The sequence below is a fragment of the Labeo rohita genome, chromosome 16 (genome assembly GCF_022985175.1).
Source record: "Labeo rohita strain BAU-BD-2019 chromosome 16, IGBB_LRoh.1.0, whole genome shotgun sequence".
NCBI classification, from domain to species: Eukaryota; Metazoa; Chordata; class Actinopteri; order Cypriniformes; family Cyprinidae; genus Labeo; species Labeo rohita.
Window position 1 is genome coordinate 33,996,490 of NC_066884.1, and position 26,374 is coordinate 34,022,863.

Genomic DNA, 26,374 nt, shown 5'->3' on the forward strand with positions numbered 1-26,374 from the left:
GGCGGATATAGGAAATAATTTTTAGGGTGGCAAAGGGGTGGCATGGGGTCTATGAGGGGTGGCAACACCAAAGCAAGCCCCCATGCATAGTTTTTGGGGATTTATAGTCTGACATACACAGTTGTGTTCACAAATATTGCATTACCATTAAGTAATGGTCTATACTGTTTAAAATGAAAAATAAATAACATTTCAGTGTCCATCATGGCACCAAGTCAATAAACAATATTAAACAAAAAAAACTTCAACAGGTTATACAGTAAATGTTACTGAACTTGTATCACTAAAGAACACATGCAATTCTATTAAATTACTACTTGCATGGTATAAATCACATTTTAGTGCAAGTTTAAGATGTTAATGTCGATGATTTAATGTTAATTTCCTAACATTGGAAAGAAATATAATATCAAAGCACTGAAAATGGATCAGTTTTGAAAACAATGTTTGATTTTCTGTTATTAACAGAGGTGGGAATGTCTGTAATCATAACACACTATCAACCATATAATCTAGCAACACCCCAGCAACTGCATAGTATGAGCCTAGCAACCACCCAGAATATCCTAGCAACTAACTAGCAACACGTTAGCAAACATCTATTAACATCTAACTGACCAAACTATTTATGTTATGTTACAAGCCAGCATACATTTGACTTTCAAACGTTTCAATCTAGTTATTGGAGGTATTCTTAAATTCTTACATTAATTAAAAAAACAAAAAAATGTATATATATATATATATATATATATATATATATAATATAGTTTTACTCCTGACACAAGACTATATCTCTAGGTAGTCATTTATCAGTTCTGCAAAAATGCAGTAGGCTACACATAAAAAACAAGGGTTATAAATAAGATTTGACACTTTTGAAGGTGTACTACCATTTACTGTACATACAGAATAGCAAAATGCCCATCATCTAATATACTGGTACTGTACTATGTAATTATACTGTATTTGTAAGTATAATACCCATGTAAAAGATTCGTTAATTTCTCTCCTCTCTCCGTTATTGGATGCAGAGATTCTGATTGATGTGTCATCAGTTCTGCTACTTAATGTTTAACTTACTTATTGTTAAGCTTTTTGAGAAACGTGTCTTTGTTTTGAGCACTGAATGAATGGTTTGGGAAGATGAACTAAATGGGTTAAATTTTGTTAACAATCGAGAAAACTGCAATATGACCAGATACTTACCCAACTCTGCTATTAGTTTCCGTGATCGGTGTCTTCTTATTGATTTCATGCTATTATTATTTCGTCGGATCCGGCAAAAAGGCCTATATACATGATGAAAGTGGAGCGAGCGGTCAGAGAATCGGATCACCAAACAATTACGCGTTAAATCTCAGACATATCCGGACAGGATTAGATTTCTCAGAGGACTTCACAGAAGTTAGCCGAGAAGCAGTAATTATCTGATTCATGAACAAATGTCAAACAATTCATTAGTGAACTGGGCCGCGCTTTGTATTTTTGACTCAAAAAGAACCGGTTCATAAGAGTCATTTGTTAATGAAGTCGAATACGCTAGGCGCGCTGCGTGCGCGTGCAACCATCGTGCACATTTTATTGAAAGACATGTTTTTTGCTATTATTTTCCGGCTGAAAAGTAGCACATGAAACACTGCTTACATTTATATTTTATTCTGTGATCATTCTAGGGTGGCAGTTGCCACCCCGTGCCACCCCGGTAGATCCGCCCCTGGCCTGAAAGTGACCGGCACTAAGTTTATAGCGGTGTCTCATTACGAAGGATGCGCCCTCCGGAGGTCAACCGGCAGAGTTGACGGCTGCGTAATATCACTGCGCCTCCTGCACCCCATGGTACGGCAGCAAAGTTCCTTGATTATTACGCCGAAATGAGAGTATAGTTCCTAGCCATATCGACTTAGAAAATAGCACATTTTTTCTGTCCGTCTTTGTACATGATGTAACTACAGAAGAGTCAAGTTTTAAATATGAAAAATATCAAAACTCTTTGGTGATTTTTGAGCGAGATGTTACCGGTCTGATCAGGTTCAATGATCTAAGCTATGCTAAAAGTGCTACCGCCAGACCCGGAGATCGGCCAAAGAGTATAGAAGTACCAAGAGGCGAAACTCTGTACTGATATGGGCAACAGTCTATAGATGGCGCTGCGGAGGCGTTGCCGCCATTTTGGACTGACACCTGCAAAAAGTGTGTAGAAGATGCGAGCGAGCAAGTGGCTGAAACGTAAGCAGTGAGCTGCAATAAATTGCAGCAATTATCAATCCACCAGGCATGATTTTGCGTTTAACCGGTTTCCAAGTGATCCACAAAGGTAATAATAATAACAAGGGGAAATATTTTAACTATGAATTGATTTTACAGTACATATTAAATTGTTAGCAGGACTGCTTGACATTAACATCCGCCAACTCGCCAAATGCAGGTTGATTTCAGCTGTAGGGTAACATAGTCACTCCCACTTACCACTTTGGCGGGTTGAATTTTATATACGGTTAATACAGTTTTTTTTTACAGACGCTAGGACACATTTCTCAATACTTAGGTCACTTTTGCAAAACTCTTCACACAATTCTCCAGACCGACTTTTTTTTTGCCGGTGGTGGTTTTGATCTCTGTTGCTTATTTGATTTTGATCTATTACTATTTTCAGTTCAGTGTTCACTTAATACATGACAAATTACAGAGACCTCACAATAGTTGGAGTCCTTGAGACAATGGTTGCTAGGTGTTCATATTTTGTGATAAATTTGAACAGTTTTTTATGAATGTGTACCATTTTTTTATAAATGTATTTTTTAATAAAAAAATTACATTGTGAATAAATAAATTTGAGTGTGTCTGACTCTATCACTACCAAACATCGAATCTGGTTATTTCACTACATTAAGTTTTTAACTTAACAAGGAAAAAATACAATAGAACATAGATATGGGTAACGTACTCGGTTACTATCGTAACCTCGGTTCCCTGAGATACGGGGAACGAGTACTGCGTCGTTAGACGCTATGGGAAAAAGTCCTTTTTTCTCCTTGACTGAAGCCTTTTTCATAAACGCAGTGCAACTGCACGGCCATTGGATCGTGCAGAGAAACGAAACGAGCCAATGACTCGGCAGCGGAGCTGCACGAGCCTATGGCGAAGATGCCCGCCGAAGCCCGCCAGAAGGGGTGGGGTCAATGGCTATATAAGCGGCCGCTTCGCCATAGGGAATCAGGTTACTTCGACTGAAGCGACGATTATGTCGTGCAGCGACATGGTATGGCCCGTAACGCAGTACTCGTTCCCGTATCTCAGGGAACCGAGGTTACGATAGTAACTGAGTATGTTCCCTTTCGATACTACACTCGTACTGCGTCGTTAGACGCTATGGGAACCGGTCCATAAACGCCATGCCATGGAGAGAACGACCGAACCCGTACTTAGACCCAACGGCCCTAGTGACGAGTAGAACAAGGTCTGGTCGAGAATCGCTCTCCTGTGATTACTCATGCAGAAAGGATTCCCGCCTGTAGGGCGGGGATGTCTAGGCTGTAGAACCTAGTAAATGTGGACGGCAAGGCCCAGCCGGCCGCCGCACAGATTTCTGCCATGGATACACCACTAGACCACGCCCAGGAAGAGGCCACGCCTCTTGTTGAGTGGGCACGCACTCCGACGGGGCATTCTAGACCCAAGGAGGAATAGGCTAGGGAGATAGCATCAACTATCCATCTAGAAAGTCTCTGCTTTGTGACCGGTTGTCCCTTATTGCGGCCACCAAAGCATACAAAGAGCTGATCCGACTTCCTAAAGGGGGCGGATCGCTCGACATACATTCTCAATGCCCTAACAGGACAGAGCAGACTCAACTCTTGATCACCTTCCGAAGAGGGAAGAGCAGAGAGCGTTACCACTTGTGCCCTAAACGGGGTGGAGGGCACCTTAGGCACGTAACCATGCCTTGGTTTCAGGATGACCTTAGAGTCGCCTGGTCCAAACTCAAGGCAGGAGGGGCTTATAGAGAGCGCTTGCAGATCTCCTATACGTTTGACTGACACTAAGGCTAGCAGCAAGGCGGACTTAAGTGTCAGGGTCTTAAGGTCTGCATCCGACAACGGTTCGAAGGGGGAACTCTTTAGCGCCCTCAGAACCGTGGATAGGTCCCAAGTAGGGATAGTGTGGGGGCGGGAAGGATTCATCCTTCTAGACCCCTTCAGAAAACGAACAACCAAGTTGTTCCTGCCAATCGACTGGCCTGCTATTGGGGCATGAGAGGCCGCTATAGCAGCCACATAGACCTTGAGTGTGGAAGGGGAACGACCCTTATCCAACAGCTCTTGGAGAAAAGACAGTATCACAGATATGTCACAAGAAACCGGATTTTTCCACGGGTGGAACACCAGGTGGAAAAAACGGACCACTTAAAAGCGTAGAGGCGCCTAGTAGACGGAGCTCTAGCTTGAGAGATTGTGTTCAAAACTCCTTCCGAGAGGTTCTCAGGTTCCCGTTCAAACACCACAGGTGTAAGGCCCATAGATTGGGCTGGGGATGCCAAATGGCCCCGTTCGCCTGAGAGAGAAGGTCTCGTCTCAAGGGGATCGGCCAAGGGGCTGCGCAAAGCAGCTGACATAGCTCCGGGAACCATGGCTGAGTCCTCCAAAGCGGGGCCACCAGGAGGAGCTTGTGACGTTGTTCCCTGACTCGTTTGAGTATTTGAGGAATCAAAGACGTCGGGGGAAAAGCATACAGGAGGAGGTTGGGCCAATCGTGGGCCAACGCATCTCTCTCTTTCGAAAAATATATTGGGCAATGAGAGTTGTCTTTTGAGGCAAAGAGGTCGACCTCTGCCTTGCCAAAGACCTCCCAAATTTTCTGAACCGTCTGCGGGTGAAGCATCCACTCTCCCGAGGGGACATTGCTTCGTGATAGCATATCCGCGCCCTGGTTCAGTTTGCCCGGCACGTGAACCGCTCTCAATGAAGCCAGGTTGCACTGAGCCCATTCCAGAAGATCCTTCACCAGAGTGAAGAGGAGTCTGGAGGAGAGACCCCCCTGGCGATTTATGTAAGACACCACAGTCATGCTGTCTGAGCGGACCAGTACGTGGTGTCCCTTCAGATCTGGCAGGAAGGCGCAGAGGGCGTGACATACTGCCAGCATTTCCAAGCAGTTGATGTGAAATCCCTCCTCTGCCTTTGACCATAGGCCGAAGGCTGGGCTGCCATCGCACAACGCCCCCCAACCCCTGTTGGAGGCATCCGTTGTGACTACCTTCCTTCTGCAGACCAAACCCAAGGGCACGCCCCTTTTGTACCATTGCAGGTCCTTCCAGGGGGCCAGGGCTTTCACACAAGCTCGGTCCACATTGACATGCAGACGGCCGTGACGCCATGCATGAGGCGGAACTCGTGGTTTCAACCAACGCTGAAGGGGTCGCATACGTAGTAAGCCCAATTCCAGCACTGGGGATGCCGAGGCCATAAGACCTAGCATTCTCTGAAACCGCTTGAGGGGGAAGCGGGCTCTGGCCCTGAACGAACCCGCTAATTGCTGTATTAACAGAGCTCGCTCTGGCACAACCATAGCCCTCAGCTGAGTTGAATCGAAAATTGCTCCCAGAAACGATATTTTCCGGCTGGGGTGCAACATACTCTTGGGCAAATTGACCTTGAGTCCTAGGCACTCTAAGTGGCTGAGGAGAAGGGTCCTGTGAGACAACAGTTCTTCCTCCGACTGGGCCAGAACGAGCCAGTCGTCGAGGTAGTTGAGGATGCGGATTCCCCTCTGTCTCAGGGGGGCGAGAGCCGCGTCCATGCACTTTGTAAACGTGCGGGGAGCCAGGGACAAGGAGCCGAAGGGCAGGACCGTGTATTGATAAGCCACTCCCTCGAAGGCGAATCTCAAGAATCGCCTGTGATGGGGGGGCTATCTGGATGTGAAAGTATGCGTCTTTCAGATCCAGCGAGAGAAACCAGTCCCCTGAGCGAACGTGCGAGAGGATCTGCTTCAGAGTTAACATCTTGAACGGCCGTCTCATGAGGGCCTGATTCAAGCGTCTTAAATCGAGAATGGGTCGAAGAGTCCCATCCTTCTTGGGGACGAGGAAGTAGCGGCTGTAAAACCCCGAGTCGCTCTGGGCTGGATGGACCACTTCTATGGCGCCCTTTTCCAGCAATATCATCACCTCTGAGCGCAGGACGTGAGCGTCCCTGCTCATCACCACGGTGGGGACCACGCCGCTGAAACGCGGGGGCCTTCGAGCGAACTGGAGTGAGTAGCCTCTTTTTACTATCCCCAATACCCAGTCTGACACTCCGGGGATGGCCTGCCAGGCCTCTGCCCGAGTGGCCAAGGGTATAATCGGTTCGGGCGGTTAGCCATCGCAATGGCACGAGACACCCTTTATGATTGGAAGAGGAAATTTGCCCTCTTTTTGAGGATGTTTGTGTTTTATTTTGTTCGCTGTCACAGCGACTGTTTGTATGGGCGCAAGACACATGGACCCAGTATTCACAACAGCTTTTACACAAAACACACCGCCCTCGGCACCCGGCATTGAGCGAGGTGCTTGGAGGTTCAGCAGAGGCCTCTTGGGGGGTGGTCCGGCCAGCGCGAGACTTTGCCCCCTCCTCTTCCTTTCGCCTGGATTAGGACGACGACGGAGGCGCCGGATCCAACGCCAGCTTAGGACGCGGTCCCTGACGCTTGGGGAAGGGGTAACGTCTAGCAGAGCGAGAGCGCAGTCTTGGCTCGGCCTTGGCTGGCTGGGCTGCGGCAGCAGCGGCAGAAGGGGTCGTAGACGCGGGTTTCACCGGCTGCTGGGGCGGTGCAGACTTGGGGCGCCCGGAAGCAGCTGTGGAACTCGAGCGTTTTGGCAGAAAGTGTCGCATAGCCTGGGACGACTTTTGTGCCGCAGAGAAACGCTCAGCGAATCCCTCCACGGACGGCCCAAACAGACCTGTGGGGGAGATCGGGGCATCCAGAAAGGGGACCTTATCCGCATCCTTGATCTCCGTTAACGTGAGCCAAAGGTGGCGCTCGAGCACGACCAAGCTGGCCATGGATCTGCCAATCGCCTGGGCTGTGGCTTTTGTAGCGCGCAGAGCCAGGTCCGTGGCGCTTCGCAACTCTGTCAAAGTGGCAGGGTCCAAGGCAGACTTGTCTGATTGGGCGAGAAGCTTGGCCTGGAACACCTGGAGAATTGCCATCGAGTGCAGAGCTGAAGCAGCTTGTCCGGCCGACGTGTAGGCACGTCCGGCGAGAGCCGAGGTCGTCCTACACGGCTTAGACGGGTGGGAAGCCTTGGTTTTCCATCCGATGGCAGTGGGCGGGCAAAGGTGGGCGGCCACTGACTCATCCAGGGGAGGCAGCTTCTCGTAACCCTTGTCTTCGGCGCCGTCGACAGACGTGAGGGCGGAGGAAGACGAGGCACGCAGGCGCGCTGAGTAGGGGGCGCGCCAGGATCTGGTGAGTTCCTCGTGGACCTCAGGGAGGAACGGAGAGGCCCGCTGGCGAGGGCCTGACGGCGCCCGGCAGGAACCACTCGTCGAGGAGGCTGCGTGGGGGCTCCTCCGGAGGAGACCACTCCAATCCCAGCTCGTCCACAGCTCTGGTCAGAACGCGGAAGAGCTCGGCGTCCATGCCAGTTTTGGACCTGGGATCGCTGGTGTCGGCGGATGGCAGGGGGGGCGGGGTCATTGATCGAGCCCGACAGCTCCTCAGCATCCGAAGCAGCCAGTGACATGCTGTCCAGCATGTCATCTTCACTCCCGCCGAAGGAGACCATGTCGCTCGCAGCCGCAGAGGGACACAGATCCGGGCGGGTGAAGAGCACAGGGGAACCCTCTCTTTGTGGAGAAGGCGAGGCACGCGGGGGCTGAGCCGACGTGAGCTCACCTAACTCCGAGCGCTGAGATCCTCTACCCCGCTGTTTCTTCTTCACAGGCTCCTGTGAATATCAAGGAGAAAAAAGTCAAGGAGAAAAAAAGGACTTTTTCCCATAGCGTCTAACGACGCAGTACGAGTGTAGTATCGAAAGGGAACTGTGCGTTCACACCGCCGCCGGCGAGAGCGTCAAAATTCGCTCTGGCCGCTCTGCCAACAACGCTGTAGAAAGATTCGTTGACGCTCTGACGATCGAACGCTTGGTCTTGTATTTAAAGCGGCCGCAAAGCAAACAAGCATTTTGATCTTGTGCAGACTGACCACAAGTAGGGTGTAAGTTAACCTCATGATTTTTTAAAAAAGTGAAAGTAAGAAATTTAATTAAATTGTAGTTAAATGCAGTGGTGTAGTGGTGCCTGGAGAAGTGTATACGCATTAGTTATACACATGTGTATACGCAAGCTTTTAACTTACTGACATCTGGACGTGACTCTCCGCAATCCCTGACATGAACAGGCAGCATCTGTCGGAGGAGGACTGAGCGGGCGCGGGCGCGGGCGCTGGCGCATCAGGCTCAATCTTCAAACATATTTCAAAGGAAGCCGGCGTCTTTACTGGGTGTTTTTAGCGAATATTTGGATTTATTCACATATGACTGGATGTGCTGGACTGTCATGATTTTGGCTAATGCAGGACACTAGCTTACTGAATGATGCGCATCAGAGGGGATTTAAAAGTGGGTATACGCAAAGCCGACTGATAAAATGGATATATGCCGTAGAGCTGCGTATACCCTCCACTACACCACATGTTTGCTAACGAAATAAACCAATTAACTATACAGCCACTGTCTGTATATATTTAAGCCTAATGACATTTATCATTATTTTTTTCTTTATTGACACAGCCACACTGTTTTGCATGCTCTGGCACTAAAGTTAGCATATGCAATTCCCGCTTATTTACAGAAAATATATAACGTTAATGCACATCAGCAACTCACCAGGAACATCAACCATTTCAGACACCTTGGTCCACGCATCATTTTGCTTGGGAACTAATATGGTCGGAACCAAAGTTTTACAGGACTGCGTTCTCTGGAATCCTCTCAAGTGGTGAACTTCTACATTCCGATTGGTTGCCGCCGAACCGCGTCATAGCTCATTACCATAAAGTTGACCTGACTTCAACTCTTCCCGACGCCCACACCGTCCAAAACGCGCCGCGCCGCTTCTCGCCGGAGCTCGCCGCCGGCTCACATTGAAAATGAATGACTTCCGGCCACTTTGACGCTCTCGCCGGCGGCGGTGTGAACGCACAGTAAGTAAAGGGTTTGCAGTAATTGTATCGGTTTACTTGGTAAACAGTAAGCACAGGGCTCTTAAGTCTCACGCATTTACCGTGAAACACACGCATTTCAACCAGCTCACACGCTCTCACGCCACACCTTATATTTCTCACGCTGAGAAAGGGACAGCTTGTCCCATTCTATTTCTCCCACTCTGGTCTATGCATCCCTGCCTCTGCTGAATCTTTTTTATCCCCGGTGGTGATAAGAACATCCCGCGAACCCGCTCCTAAGTTCCGATCTAAATCAAATGATTCGTGACAGGCGCTCTGAAGTCCCGTTCTGAATCGAATGATTCGCGATCCGACTGGAGCGCTTTGAAATCATTTTGCGATGCAGTGGTTTACTGATTCGGAGTTTCAAAAAGCTTTGTTGATACTGTGTTCTTTGCTCCTTTCTCTACATAATTTATTCGTTGTTTGAAATGAAATCATTACAGTTAATAGGCCTAACTTACAATGTTTTTATTAAATTGTGATCACGTTAGACAGTTTTCGTCGTATTAAAACATTTCACGACATGGCACTCATTATCTGGTACTTGCCTAAAAAAAACGGTATATAATGTGCATTGTTAACAGATTACACTACCATTAGGTTACTTAGGCTATAGCTTTACTGGAGTTGGTTCAACCTCCACCTATGGAGAGAGAAAAAAGTATTCAAAAGCAATCCCACCTCTGCTTTTTTCACAAACTACACCCTGGGTAAATCTGATAAAAGACAAATTTATAAAATAAATTGTTTTATATATTTCAAAAATGCAAATGTACCAACACTGTTGGGAAGGTTATTTTGGAAATGTAATGGGTTACAAATAACAAGTTACCCTATTTAAAATGTAATAAGTAGCATAACTATTTTAAGTGCTTTAAAAGTAATGTAACTGATTACATTTGATTACTTTTCTAAAATTCAGTTATCAAATAAGCATGTGTCCTTTTCTGTGTCCTAAACTCCTGAAACATTGGTGTCTCATATTTTAAACCAGTCAACGCAATTTTGGAAATCAAATCTGTGTGTGTGGATCGTTAACATTTTCTTAAGCAACTGTAATCTAACTGTACATTGTTTCTCAGTAACTGTAACAGATTTTATTTCGTATTAAATTACATCATTCGACTACTAGTTAGTGTAGTTAAGTTTGAGCCCCTACCACTGTCATCAAGGCATCAAAATGTGCAAAAAACACTTGCAATACAAAATGCCATTCATAAGTAGAAATGTGTAGGCCTTTTCTCTCTCTCTCTCTCTCTCTCTCTCTCTCTCTCTCTCACACACACACACACACACACACACACACACACCTTGAAATAGACTACATGTTCAGGGCAGGTTCTGCAATCCTACTGTATGTGTACAGTATGTACATTGAGCACTGCTGTTAATTTGGCTCGTTTGGGGCCAACTTTCTTTTTATTTTTGATACATTTATATTTTTTAAATATATAAAACATTTTTTTTTTTTAATTTTGTATGAATTTGACTTTTATCAGATTTACCAGTTGTGATAATTTCTATTTTGTGCTGGTCAATCTTGAACAATAGATACAATTGAATTTCTATCAAAAACTTGAAAGAATTGCGTGGCGCAGAGGGGCCGATGCTGTAAATATTTGAGAGGTTCCTCCCCTAATAGTAATCTCACTCCAAACTTTTTCCAAAACTTGAGAGCCCTGTAAGCAGTATGAAACAGTCTAGTCAATTGGTGAAGGGGACCTGTCTATAATATTTAATTTAGATATAAATACATATATATACAAACTTTACATAAGTCATTGTAAGTTGGTCAAGCGCGACTGGCTCGTATTATTCTACGGCGTTTTGTGTAGGTGTCAGTCCAAAATGGCGGCAGCACAGTTATGTCATGGGCGGAACTGTTGCTATGGAGCGTTCTATTGAGTTTCGCCTCTTGGTACTTCTATACTCTTTGGATCGGCTGAATGGATTCGAAAACGGTAAAACTCAAATGTTTAACTCTAGGGGAGTTGGAAAATGAGCCTATTTTTAAAAAAAGTGGAGCGTTCCTTTATTGTCATTATTGGGGATTGTATGATTTTTAAATATTGTCGGTTATTAAATGCTAAATATTTCAAGTGTACCTAAAGTATACATGCAATAGTTTAACTTTAGCACAATCAAATATACTTATATACTAAAGTATATCATTAGTTGGACTTACACTACATCTGCACGATTAAAGTGCATTAAGTAAAAAGTTAGTCGTTCCAATTTAGCAGACTTTAAATACCACGTAGTATACTAAAAGTACATTTGCATGGTTTTTATTAAATACATAATATGTGAATGTATTTGTAGTATACTTAGCATGAAATAAATGTATTTCTAAAGTGTTCTACAATAAATGTATTACAGTGTACAGTATGGAGCAAACAAAAGTGCTCTCTCAAAAATGGCAAAATTTGATTTAGTGATAATTAATGACAATCATCCTGTCTCATTACATGACTACTGGTCAAATGTGTTGTGTAATGATGTAGTAGTGATGATTTTCCCCACCATTACATTACATCCTTTTTCTCAGAGGCCTTTTTTCTCTCATTTTGAGCCACTGCCCCTTAAAATGTCTGTGTGCTGCAATGTAGAGGGGGAACATGACGCTGACAATCGCATCCACAAATACAGGGAGTCTGACAATTCATTTTAAGGGCTTCTATAAAACTTTTGGAGAACAGATGTTCATCGTGTCCAAATGCTTTGCAGTAATATTTTCATAGTTACATTTTGCACACTTTTTTAATGTCTATATTTTATGTCAGCCATGTCTTGTTTTACTGTTTTGTCCTCTACATTGGGCCACATAAAAAACAAACCATGTTACTTTGCTTTGCTTTAATGTGCATTAAACAGTTTTAAAAAATTGAAGGTAAATGTTGACAAAATCATAGTGTGTTTGCTTGTATGTTTTTCCACAGATCCTTATTACCCTGCTGGAGCTCTAATGGCTATTATTCTCTCGCTTTTCATTTTAAATATTTAGGTGCTTTCACACCAGGGTTTCAATGTAGAGCTCAAATCAGAAAATGTGTGGCTCTGACCACATAAAGCGTGTTGCAGATAGCATCACAGATGGGAAATTTCACAAGGTTGCTGCACAGCAGAGAGCTGGAGGTGTGCGCAGTAAACAATGAAACCATGTATTTGAGCACTTTTCACAGATTAAAGTCCTGACTTTAATACAATGCAGTAAGAAATAAGGACTATGTGAAGGTTGCTTCATGAAACTTTACTGTCTCTGTCTGGATGCTCTTGATCTATTTAAATTAGTAAAATTAAAAACGAAATATAAATAAAAGCTCAAAATCTTGTGTAGAAAAATCAGAGGTTCAAAAAATTGCAAAGACAGACATTGCAACTGACTTAAATTAAGTAAACGAGGTTAAAAAAATATTATATGTACAAATTTAAATTATGTGTTTACATAATATGTGTGTGTACTGTATATATTTATATGTATATAGAAATACACATACATACATGTATATATTTAAGAAATATTTGCATATAATACATGTAAATTATAGATATAATTTATTTATATTATAAATATATTGTGTAAATTATACATAAATTATATATAATGTATATTCATAAGTAAGTATTATTTATAGTACATATACATATAAATATGTTTTACATATATATTATAAATACATGTATGTGTGTGTATTTAAATATACATATAAATATATACACAAATATATATTATGTAAACACAGACTTTAATGTTGGATGCGATTAATCATGATTAATCGATTTGACAGCCCGGTCAGAAATAGATATAGGAATGGATTTACTGTTTTGAACTGTTTTTCTTTTTCTTATTTTTTCAAAAACTGGGCATTCAGTGTTATGTCAGGACTATTCTGGTGTTTCAAACTCTCTTTAAAATGCAGAAAATCTGTGCAACACTTTCTGTGACAAAAAATTAACAATACTGTTTTATAACTAAAGCACATTTGTCAGTTATTTTACAATGTCAAAAATACCCACTTATTAGCATTAAAAAGAAGTGAAGAAGTGTGTTTTACTGTGTTTAACAGCCACAATATATGAATCCACTATAAAATAAATCAATCTTTAAATTAATTGCAAATGCATTTCCTGTGAGTGATGGTGGCTTCTATCATATACAGTATGTTTTGTTGCCTGTACACGCATCAGATACAATATTCTGGGCAGTTTCATGGGATTGCGCCCACTTTCCTTTTTGCTCAGACCTTTCATTGAAAACTGCTTGAAAATGAATTGTACTTTGCTGCTTCCTCTCACTTCGGCTGCTATCTGCCCGTACCTAGAAATAGAATGTCTATGAAAAATAACTCTACCTGCTAGAAGAATGAAAAATGTGACAGGGATGACAATAGCACCATACAGATACAGATTTTGATCAAAGCACAAAATAAAATGCATCTAATATAAATCCACTTGCATATGGCGTAATGAAAAATTTAGACTTGAGAACTTCATCACTGTATACTGTTCACACATGCTATATCAACGGGTAGTCAAAATCCAAATGGCCCTATAATGTAATTAGAGAGCGCACAGCAGGTTGATGGAAAACAGCAACACATCTCCATGTAACAAAAGGAACCACCAACAATGGATAAAACTTTAATCCAAGAATATCTGTTTTATTAATGTGTGTAATATAAGGCAAAGTTTATTGGGATGAAGAAGAACTGTTGAGCACTGCAGGGATGATGTTTTTTTTATGATGATTTTTTTTAGGCCTACCCAGAAGTTGAAGGATTAAATCACTTCCAGAATAAAAATTTCCTGATAATTTACTCACACCTATGTCATTTAACTTGAGCTGCGTTGAACGCTTTGGGAACGCCTTCCAGCGTAACTGTACTCTAAACACGTGTGTAATCAGTCCAATAGAGAAAACCAGGAAGCTTTAAAAGCATGTGCGGTGAATGCAGCCATCAGCTTCTGTCTTTCAGTCGCATTCTGTGTGTGTTTGTTGGTCACGTTGTTTTTCGGTGCCAGTTTTGTACCACCTTATTTTGAGTGTGACCATGTCTAAGGAGAAACAGTCCAAGGGCGATAGCAAGCAACATTTTAGGTTGTGTGTTCCTGCCTGCCCTTGTTACATCACGGGTGGGGATACACACAGCCTTTGCGTTGTTTGCTTGGGAGCGGAGTATGCGGAGTCAGCCCTCGAGGGGGCTGACTGACCGCATTGTGTGCGGCTTTCGCTGTGTATGCTTCACTCCCGGAGGGCTCTCTTTGAGAAGGGAGCCCTCACCAGCATTCTTCTTTGTGGTTCGGGTCCCGCTTCTGCCAAGGCAGAGTGATGGCTGCTATCATGGGGATCGCAAATGGATCTGGTAGAGGAAATGGAGATGGGCAAGTCCCTTTCTTCTTCCTCACCTACCAGATCCAGCGCTTTCTCTGGGTTGGAAACGCTCTGCGGTTTCTTTCCCCCGGGGAGATTACTCGATGCTCCACATTTCGTCCTCCGAGGAGGCGAGGTTGGGGACACGCCCCCCTCAGTCTGTCCAGTACAAGGAGCTGTTAGAGGTGGTGACTCATGCGGTGGCTAAGTTAAAGCTCGACTGGCCCGCCGAGACACCAATAGAGCAGCGGGAAAGTAAATTAGATGAGAGGTTCTTGTGCTCCAAACCATCACCTCCAAGCCAGGGCTTGCCTTTCTTTCCCGATCTCCACACGAGGTGTCGAGATCGTAGGGGAAACCATTCTCAGTCCATGTTCACTCGCCTACCACCACTCATTACAGCAACGTGGTGGGCACCAGTGAGCATGGTTGCAGGGCAATTCCCCGGGTTGAACAGACGCTCGCCAGCTATCTGTCTCCGGGTACGACATTGTCCCTGAAAGCCCCGGCTTTACCCAGTAAACCCTTCACGCTATATCTTCTTTACTGGGTAAAGGGTACTCGGCAGCGGGTCAGGCTGGCGCTTGCCTGCACATATCAGGTTGACCTGCAGAAAGAGTTGGATAAAGGCAAGGAAGTGAGGCAGATGTCGTATGCGAGCTGCGTCGTGCTACTGATCTTTCCCTCTATGCCACCAAGGAGACTGCCTGCACCATTGGGCGGTCTATGGCAGCAATGGTTGCTGCGGAGAGACACCTCTGGCTGACCCTGTCCGACATAAGAGAGAAGGACAGGGTCTACCTCCTTGACGCATTGCTTGTGCCTTCGAACCTGTTTGGCGACGCTGTCTCTTCCGTCGCACCAAGCGTTCCTGCCTCACCAGTCTAACTCTGGGGCTGCTGGGCAGGAGCAGATCCTTCCGAATACCAGCTCCTCGTACAGGATCGCGCAAAAACAGAGTGGGGTCTTCGAAGCCCAAGAACGACCTGATGGCCGTTCTCCAGGCTAAGAAGGCCTCGGCGAAGAAGTCCTGATGGCATCTTAATCAGGGAGCAGACATCCTGTCGAGACAGGGGCTGAGGCCCAGGGAATGGAGACTCCACCCTGAGGTGGTGGAGCTCATTTGGACCCAGGTTGGTCAAGCTTAAGTGGATCTATTTGCGACTCAGGAGACTTCGCAATGTCCCCTTTGGTTCTCTCCGAGTCATCCAGCTCCCCTGGGACTGGATGCCATGGTACAGACCTGGCTGAGGCTTCGTCTGTATGCCTTTCCCCCGATCGCTCTGGTCCCGGGAGTTCTGGAGAGAGTGCGCCGAGACAGGGTCCATCTTCTACTAGCAGCCCCATTCTGGCCGGGCCAAGTATGGTTCTCGGACCAGACCTCAGCGACCCTCCTTTGGAAATTCCCATTAGGAGGGATATCCTCTTGCAAGTGGGGGGCACGATTCTTCACCCCCACCTGGAGTTATGGAATCTGTGAGTGTGGCCCCTGAGGGGGCACAGCTCATAGCCTCTGGTCTCTCAACCGAGGTTGTTAAGACCATCCTCCAATTCAGAGCTCCCTCAACGTGGAAACTGTATGCCTGGAGGTGGAACTTGTTTGCCTCCTGGTGTGGTGAGTGCCAGCTCGACCCAGTCCATTGCCCAGTAGAGTTCCTGCAGGCCCAATTTGCCAGAGGGTTAACCCACTCCACCTTGAAAGTCTACGTGGCAGCCACAGCTGCTTTCCACGGCCCTCTCGGTGGTACCTCATTGGGTAGACACCAGTGGCGGCTACTGGTCTGTCAAATAGGGGAAGCTCATTTTCGGCTATTACGCTAGGTAACTCTGTAAAAGTGAAACAAGGAATGTGTGAAATGTATGATGAAAATCAAGCAATTTCGCCAAGCAAATATAAAGAAATAGGTTGCAGCAGTTTTTATTTCGACTGAACTTGAGAAATCCGCGATGGGACTGAGCGCGAATAGCTTCAGCGATTCCTTATAGTACAAAATCGCTGTCAGTCAAAAGGAGATGCAATCTTTCGACAGACCCTCCAATCATCACGCAGAAGCTCGGAGTCCAGGCCAGCCCACTCCTCATTTGCTCCTCATTCACCCCCAGAGACGCTGAGCGTCCGTGGGCGGGACATAATCGCAGCGTTTATCCAATGACCGTCTAGTTTCAAAGCACTGAAAAAAAACATTCAAAGCAGCCGCATTGAAGTCAATGGACGCTGGGCTTCAACGGGGAAATGCACTGTGACGCTACGGGAATGTATGAGAAGAAAATCAAGTCAGCCGACCTGCTATATCTAACTGATTCTGAACGAACTCGTCTTTGAGATTAACCTTTTTTTAACGCATTTTTAGTCAATAAAATGTTAATACAATAGTACATAATTTGACCATTAATTTTGTGACATTATAGGGGAAGCTGAGCTTCCCTTGCAGTCTTAAAGAAATCACCACTGGTAGACACCCTCTAGTGCCATGTTTCCTCCGCAGTGCGCTGCTGCCACCAGTACATTTCCACGTCCCTACGTGGGACCTGGCTGTGGTTTAGACTTTGCGCCTGGTATGGCCAAAGTGTTTTTGTGCCCTAAACCGGGCTACGTCCCCAAGGGGCCCTCCTTCGTGCCACGGCCCACCGTACTACAGGCCTTCTGTCCTCCTCCCTTCAGAGAGCCAGAACAACAGAAGCTTAACTGTGTGCGTCAAGTGCGAGCACCGGATGGGTACGTCCACAGAGGTGCTCTGTGGAGAAAGATGGACCAATTATTTGTGTTTTGGTCCTTTCAAGAAGGGTCGTCCGGGCTCTAAGAAGACCCTAAGCCGGTGGATTACCCTGGTCTCCCCTCACCCTTGGGAGTCAAGGCTCACTCAACCTACGGTATGGCCTCTTACCTTTGTGAGGTTCTATGGGTTAGACCTCCCTGCCACTGCCTCCCTCCTCTTGACCTGCCTACACACAGCAGGGCTTTGCAAGTCTGGCGGCGTAGGCTTCTCATTCCCAAAGCGTTCAACGCAGCTTGAGTTCCGGAAGGGAAACGCCTCGGGTTACGTATGTAACTATAGTTCCCCGAGGGAATGAGACGCTGCGTCTCTGAGCCATACTTCCGGCATCTCTGCAGCACTCCTAGTGGTAGAAGCTGCCGGCTGCATTCATCATACGTGCTTTTAAAGCTTCCTCGTTCCTCATTCAAACACAAGACGCGGAAAGCCTCAACTGAGTACTCACGCGGTTTATGCTGGCCCTTTGCTGGTTTATGCTGGTCATGTTACTGGTCAAGGACCAGCATAAACCAGCAAAGGACCAGCTTAAACCAGCATCAAAACCTACCTAACCAGCATCAAAGCATCAAAACCTACCAGCATATGCTGTTTTTTTCACCAGGGCATGTTGATGGGGAACGTCGTAACACTGCGTTACAATCTGACCCGCTATTATTAAACTATGCTATTCTATGACATTAGCATTAGCATTACTTTAATGGGTTTTAATAAGAAACCACAAAAAACAAGTGGATAAAGACTGACAATCGATGTTTAATGTTCAGAAATTATTGAACGTTCTCATTTGGTTCCCAAAAAAAATAACCAAATAGGAACCACATGGGAATGTTAGGGGAACACTAACCGGCCCACTTCAGCCAGTGGATCACTCACTGCTTTTCTCTGAATTACTTTGTAGTTTTAACAATAATTAATATATAATTAATTTATACAGTAAAGACTATACAGTGCTATTTTACATTTGATTATTCAGGAGTTTTTTTTTTTTTTTTTTATCTGGACACCTACAAACTTGAAAAAAACATTGTGTAAATGGCACAAATAAACAAACAGGTTTGTTTATGGGAGGAGAGTATTTATATGAACTGTTTACTATCCCAAATTCTATGACATTAGCAATGTAATTTTCACTATTTACTTTAATGGGTTTTAATAAAAAACAAGTGGATAAAGACTTGCAATCGATGTTTAACCCTCTATGGTACGCAATATGATATCAATGAGGAAAAAATTATTTGTGATGTTTTTCCTGCTTAAAATTGGACACTATAACAATATCAGTAAACATTTTTATTATTTTTTTATTTATTTATTTTTTAAAAGTTTGTTGCCTCAAGGCAACTGTCACGAATCTGGTCGGTGTCCCGCTGTCCGCTCACCACCAGATGTCACTCTCACCCCATCATCACACTCTGACTGTTGTACCACACCCCGGACTACATCTCCCGTCATGCATCACGCTGATTGCGTCAGCACATGTGACCAATCAGCAGCACCATAAAAGCCCCGGACTTTCCCCTTGCAAGTCACGGATTGTTGATAGTGTTTCTCCCTTTGTTTAGCGTTTCCTAGTTCCTTGTTCCTTGTGTTTGTTTCCCTCGCCTGGCTCCCCGTTTTCGACCATTCGCCGCCTGCCTTTTCGGATTATCGCTTGTCATAAGGACTATTCTCTCGTCTCTCCTCTGACATTCCTGTTTGCTGTTGTCTTGACCCTGCCTGTACGACCATGTATCTGTCTCGTCTGATGAGTAAAAGCTCGCAAGTGGATCCGCTCGACTCTCATCCTTTACTTCCTGTAACAGCAACATTGTACCACAACGGACAAAATGAAACATTTGATATTTTCATGCAGAAAAAAAATAATACATTTATTTAAAACATCAATTTCTTTAATCAAACATTTGAACCAATAGATTTATTATGCTTTCGATGTTTTGGACATCTCATATTTAACAAAAAGTACGATTTCATACCCACATGTTGCTTTCAGGCAACACTATACCATCGTGGATCACAAGTATAACCAAACTATCATATCTGTTATCATACCAAAACATTATAATTAGTGTTGTTTCAAGGGAAAAAAAAATAAAATGATCATAACCTTATGCTAATATATAACTTATCCTTACAAGCATGCACATACACACACAAGCACATGCATGTAAAATCTCCTTCCTCACTAATGACTCCTCACTGCTTGTGAAAGCTGAGGAAGCACTTCCTCTCAACAGAATATGTGCAGATGTTGTATATGAATTACAATTCTTATAAATGCACTGCAGTATCATGCAAAAATGCAGATACATTTAGATAATTCTAACTTTTTTCTTACAAATATAATATACATGCATGCTATGCTATGCTATGCTATATGTCTAGTATGGCCATATGTGAGTCCGTTACGTTACAATGTTGCCTTGAGGCAACATGCAGTTTTTTGTAATTTCCTATGATATATTTGATGATATATTATGAAAAGTTTTTGAAAATACTTTGTGGTCAAAAGTGACCGAAGCCTTGAAATGTAACTTTTTGTTTTTTCAGGAAAATCGTTTGTAAAATATTTTTGTTTATTTTTTGATTATTATTTAGAATTTTGAGCGGATTTTACGCTTTTAAAATCCATTTTTTTGAAGTGAGAATTGTGCCATTTGGTGTCATTAAAAAATAAAAACTTGTGTAATGTCATGTAAGCTCCTGTATATCTCCCTATGTACATATTATACATATATATAGAGGCTTTTGGATTGCCATTGTTTTTTTGTTTTTTTTGACATTTTATTAGGTTTTGCTTTTAGATACACATTTAGACATTCTAAAAGACTACTTCTTGTCAAGGTTTAGATATGTTTGGTTAGATAAATATCAGGTTGCATTATGATTACAATCAAACATTAAAATACAAGAAAATTGCTCTTCCAATCTCACATATTCTCAAAATTTGCTCTGTTGCAGTCTTACCAGTTAATGTCTGAGTGTATGTGTGTGTGTTTGTGAGAGAGACTCTTTTGTATTTTTCCATTTATTGATTTTATTTAACATATTCTCAAAATTTGCTGTATTTTTCAGTTCATTTCTATGTGTATTTCTGCGTGTGTGCGTGCGTGTGCACGTGTGTGTGTCTATTTTGCACTCTTGATATTTTAGAGTGTCACCCCTTGATTGCTGTGCACAGCAGCTGATTTGTAGTTGGTACCACTAAAAGATTCTCTGATTTTTCATATTTTTTTGTTTCATATTTTTCATTTTCTATGTCGGTCATTTCTGACCGCGAACGAGCCAAGTGTGACTTTTTTTTTTTTTTTTTTTTTTTTTTGTGACCCTTTAACATATCCGAATCATGTCCATGATTTTTTTGTGTGCTCATATAGCTAATGCAACAAAAGTCACTAAGTGTCATCTCATTCCGATGAAGCTGTGATTTTTAAAATTTCAAAATATAATTTTTTTCGGTCAAAAATGACCGAAGAGGCCCAGAGGGTTAAGAAGAGAACCTACAGAGAATGTTCCTAGAAAGTTCTCATTTGGTTCCCCCCCAAAAATAACCAAATGGGAACATTAGGGGAACGTTCTGTGTTTGCTGGGACTGTGTACCGGTGTACTTCAAGCACTGGATGTGTATCATTATATTGGATGCACTGTCCCTTAAAGTAACTGTGGTTAATTTACTAGCTGCTGTTGGTGTCCTTAATGTTAATCCAAGAAAATGAATGAAAGAAAATCACTCACTGCTCTTCACTGAATTACTTTTTCTCTTTCTTTTTTTTTTATTTTTTACAAGAATTAATATATAATTAATTTATACAGTAAAGACTATGTAGTGCTATTTTACATTTGATTGTTCTGTTTTTTTTTTTTTTTTTTTTTTTTTTTTTTTTAATCTGCACACCTACAAACTTGAAAAAAACTTAAACATTGTGTAAATAGCACAAATCAATAACCTCCAACTATGGGCCTGCATACACCTATGCATTTGTAAGAGTTTACCTATCAGACACAATTTATGGGAGGAGAGTATTTACATGCACTGTTTACCATCCCAAAAGCATGTCTTGAGGGCTGAGATTGTTGCTGTAGAAGGCACTGCAGAGAACAGAGAGCACGAGATAGAAGGAAGAGAATTTTTTCACTCATATTAATTTATTTGGAATGCCAGAGGAAGATGTTATGTGAACATTTCTTTATGCTAATATGTGCTGCTCTTGGTAGATTGAGTTGGTCATTATGGAAATGAGATGTTGCATCTGCTTTCTTTAGTTCGCACATTGTCAGTAGATCACCTGTGCCCATCAGGGCTTTTATGGAATCGCGCCTTACGCTAATTATCCTTGTTTAGAAAATATGGCCCCAACTCGTTTCTTGATTTTAGCCTACAGAAATATGTCATGATAGTCTTTGCATACGACATAGTCTTTGCATCCAAAATTCCATGCTTTCAGAGTAAGCACAATGTTTGATGAAGAACTTATTTTGTCACTGTTTAAAAAGTAAATTCTATGAAGTATGCATTTGTGTGGGAAGAATACTGAATGCTGTTATAGAGGGTTTGCACTTACATCACGATGTGGTCAGTTACCCAGGTGTGCTGCAATATTGGCAATACTCAGATGTAAACAACAGCATGAATTGCACAGTTAATGTACTACTGAATATGTTGTTCTGCTAATTTATGCTGTCTAAACCACGGGTTAAAAACGTGCAGAAGCTGCTAAATCATATAGAGAAGGACTTAGTAGGCCTAAACAGGAAAGGGCACAATATTTTGAAAAACTAAAATTAATAGATGGTAAAGATACGTGCGAGCAGTATTAATTAAGATATTAGCCTAATATTTCACCTGCAACACATCTCCTTCACATAGAGTTGATCAGGTTGTTGATTGTGGCCTGTGGAATGTTGGTCCACTCCTCTTCAATGGCTGTGCGAAGTTGCTGGATATTGCCAGGAACTGGAACATGCTGTCGTGTACGCCGATCCAGAGCATCCCAAACATGCTCAATGGGTGACATGTTCGGTGAGTATGCTGGCCATGCAAGAACTAGGATGTTTTCAGCTTCTAGGAATTGTGTACAGATCCTTGCAACATGGGGCTGTGCATTATCATGCTGCAAAATGAGGTAATGGTCGTGGATGAATGGCACAACAATGGGCCTCAGGATCTCGTCACAGTATCTCTGTGCATTCAGAATGCTATCAATAAAATGCACCTGTGTTCGTTGTCCATAACATACGCCTGCCCATACCATAACCCCACCGTCACCACCGTTGACATCAGCAAACCGCTCACCCACACGACACCATACACACTGTCTGCCATCTGCCCTGTACAGTGAAAACCGGGATTCATCCGTGAAGAGAACAACTCTCTAAAGTGCCAGAGGCCATCCAATGTGAGCATTTGCCCACTCAAGTCGGTTACGACGACGAACTGTAGTCAGGTCGAGACCCCGATAAGGACGACGAGCATGCAGATGAGCTTCCCTGAGATGGTTTCTGACAGTTTGTGCAGAAATTCTTTGGTTATGCAAAATGATTGTTGCAGCAGCTGTATAGGTGACTGGTATCAGACAATCTTGGAGGTGAAGATGCTGGATGTGGAGGTCCTGGGCTGGTGTGGTTACACGTGGTCTGCGGTTGTGAGGCCGGTTCGATGTACTTCCAAATTCTCTAAAAGGCCTTTGGAGACGGCTTATGGTAGAGAAATGAACATTCAATTCATGGGCAACAGCTCTGGTGGACACTCCTGCAGTCAGCATGCCAATTACACGCTCCCTCAAAACTTGCAACATTTGTGGCATTGTGCTGTGTGATAAAACTGCACATTTTAGAGTGGCCTTTTATTGTGGCCAGCCTAATGCACACCTGTGCAATAATCATGCTGTCTAATCAGCATCTTGATATGCCACACCTGTGAGGTGGATGGATTATCTCGGCAAAGGAGAAGTGCTCACTAACACAGATTTAGGCAGATTTGTGAATAATATTTGAGTGAAATTGAGATGCCTTTTGTGCACATAGAAAAAGTCTTAGATCTTTGAGTTCAGCTCATAAAAAATGGGGGCAAAAACAAAAGTGTTGCGTTTATAACTTTGGTCAGTGTAATGAGAACAAACACAAATGTTGTCAAGATTCTTGGCCTGGAAATCCTGGTTCAGTTTGGCCAACCACAACCGCCTCAGATCTCTTCCCCTTGATTTGTTATAACTTTTGGCAGTTTATAATACTCCAAATGTTTTTCCTGGTTTAACTGATTAGTGCATCCCAAAACATGACAATAAATAACCATTTTCAGCAGCAATAATCAGCAAAATATGCACGTTTCGCACGTTAGTTCAGTGGCATTGTTTATGTTCAGTGCTGCTAATAAGTTGTTTGCAATCACGTGATTCTGAGGAATGCAGAAATGCAGCTGGAGGGCAGGAAGTTATTTTTCTGTATAGGAATCAATAGCAGAATCTCAAAATGACTGTGTTTTCAGCTGTTTATGGAAATCGGTCAAATCGAGAAGTTTTATTTCATATCGTGTATGAACATCTGCTGTTGCATAAGGAGGAAAAGGCAAGAAATTCTCTAAAAGAAAATGGGAAAAGTGGCTTGTAAACCTGCGTCTGCGGTCAGGAGGACAGTCAGATAATGCTTGTGTGTGCAAATGGTTAATAAAAGATTAATAATATTAAGATATGAAGAAATATATAAATAGATACAGGGTGAGACAGTGAGAATTCACTCAATGCTAAATGCCACACGTACATACAATGCAAATAAGATATTATATTTGCAGTTGATTACAATTAAACCTTGTGAGATTGCGATAAACTGAAGTGAGTCACAGCCTTTTAGTGACTATATGAAAGCGCTATATTTGCTGGCTTTCTAGGCTATAATCAATTAAGAATTTGAAAAAAAGTTTTGCTTTACATGCTGCTAACAGGACCACTGGCCTAAAAACCTGTACAGCAGTAGTTTTAGGAGTGACATATATCCTGCATTCTTCATATAAATGTGGGAATCACTTTCGAAAGAGTTTGTTTGCTATCAGGTTTAGGTGCATAGCTTATTTCCACTGCCTCGATGACAGGCAACTGAGGCAGCTATTTCAGTTTAGTTGAAAAATCACTCCTCTTCATAACATAAGGATCACATCCAACATATGTTGTGATTTTCTGTTTATACGTTTCTCCTGTACAGTACAGACTTTCCTCCATCTCATCCGTTCTGCTTTTTCAGTCCGTCCTGAAAGTTCGCTGAATGTGCAAGGTTTTGTGGCTATTGGTCCTGTTAGCATCACGTAAAGCGAAAATTTTATTCAAATTCCAAACTGATTACAGAAAGCGGGCAAATAGCGCTTCCATATAGTCACTAAAAAGCTGTCACTCACTTCAATGTATTGCAATCTCACAATGTTCCGTTATAATCAGTGACGCTCTCTGAACTACAAATATAATATCTTACACTGTATATATGTGTGGCGTTTAGCATTAGGTGAATTCTCACTGTCTCACCCTGTGTATATGTATATATTTCTTTATTAATATCTTAACATATTATTATATCTTTTCTTAACCATTTGCACACACGAGCATTATCCGACTCTCCTCCTGACCACAGACGGAGGTTTCTGTGCTTTTCAGCAAATTCTTGCCTTTCCGCACTTATGAACAGCAAATTTTCATACATGATAAAAGATATTTAGTGGTTTCTCGGTTTGACCAATTTGAGCATCCATAACGCAAAACATAGGCATTTTTGAGTTTCTGCTAGTGATTTCTATGGAGAAATATCACTTCCTGCCCTCCAGCTGCATTTCGCGCCACAGTAATGACGTCATGTGCAAACAACCTATATGGCCGATTGATGATGAGTTGTGAAAACACCCTATAGCAGAGGTGTTAAACTCCGGTCCTGGAGGGCCGCAGCCCTGCAGAGTTTAGTTACAACCCTGCTCTAACACACAAACCATGTAGTTGTCAAACAAGCCTGAATGACTTGATTAGCTGCATCAGGTGTGTTTAATTAGGGTTAAATCTAAACTGTGCAGGGCTGTGGCCCCCCAGGAACTGAGTTTGACACCCCTGCCTTACAGAATACTGTGTCAGCAATTTTCAGTTTGCAGACAAATCTTTTAAGTTAACTGAATCTGTTGATCAGTTCGAATGAGAGTCCAACAAGTAATCCACATGACTCTAGTGTAATGCTAAATTTCACCAAATCTTTTTTGATAAAGAAACAAACTCACCTGTATCTTGGATGGCCTGAGGGTGAGTAAATATTTACCAAAATTGTGTCAGTGATCCTCAATTTTGGCCCACGAGATCCACATTCCTGCAGTGTTTAGCTCAAACCCTAATCAAACACACCTGAGCATGCTAATCAATGTCTTCAGGATCATTAGAAACTCACAGGCAGGTGAATTTGATAAGGGTTGGAGCTAAACTCTGCAGCGCATTGGCCCTTCAGGGCAAAATTTAAGGAACCCTGCTTTATGTATTACGAATGGATACTTTACATTTACAACACTCAGTTTAATGAAAGTTGTATCCAAAAACAAACAAAAAAAAAAGCCAGGCACAAAATAATTTTGTAGCAATGAATGTGTAACTTTTGATCCTAATTTTTTCTCATATCCAACCTTTCTCATATGCAGAGAGAACCATAAGTAAGGCATTATTGGGGCAATATACTCAAAAGTGTAAGCAGTGTGATGCTATTTAAACATTACTCTGTTAGTTTGAGCATCCCGACCTATTAACACAGGCTCAACAATGGTGCAGGTTTGAAGCAGGGCTGTTTCTGGGGCAGGGAAATCAGTTAAAAACTTTTCACAGCCTGAAGGAAAGAACAGCCTTATTTGTAAGAAAAAAGTCAGTGTATTTAAAGGCTTTATTTTCCTCTGCAAAGGTGTTTTCACCAACGGCATTGACTTAGAGTGTACAATCACCTGGACTTCACTTTCTACTCTGGTGATTAAATCTGAATTAGAGTGTGCTGCAGAAGTAAAATTACATAAAACAAA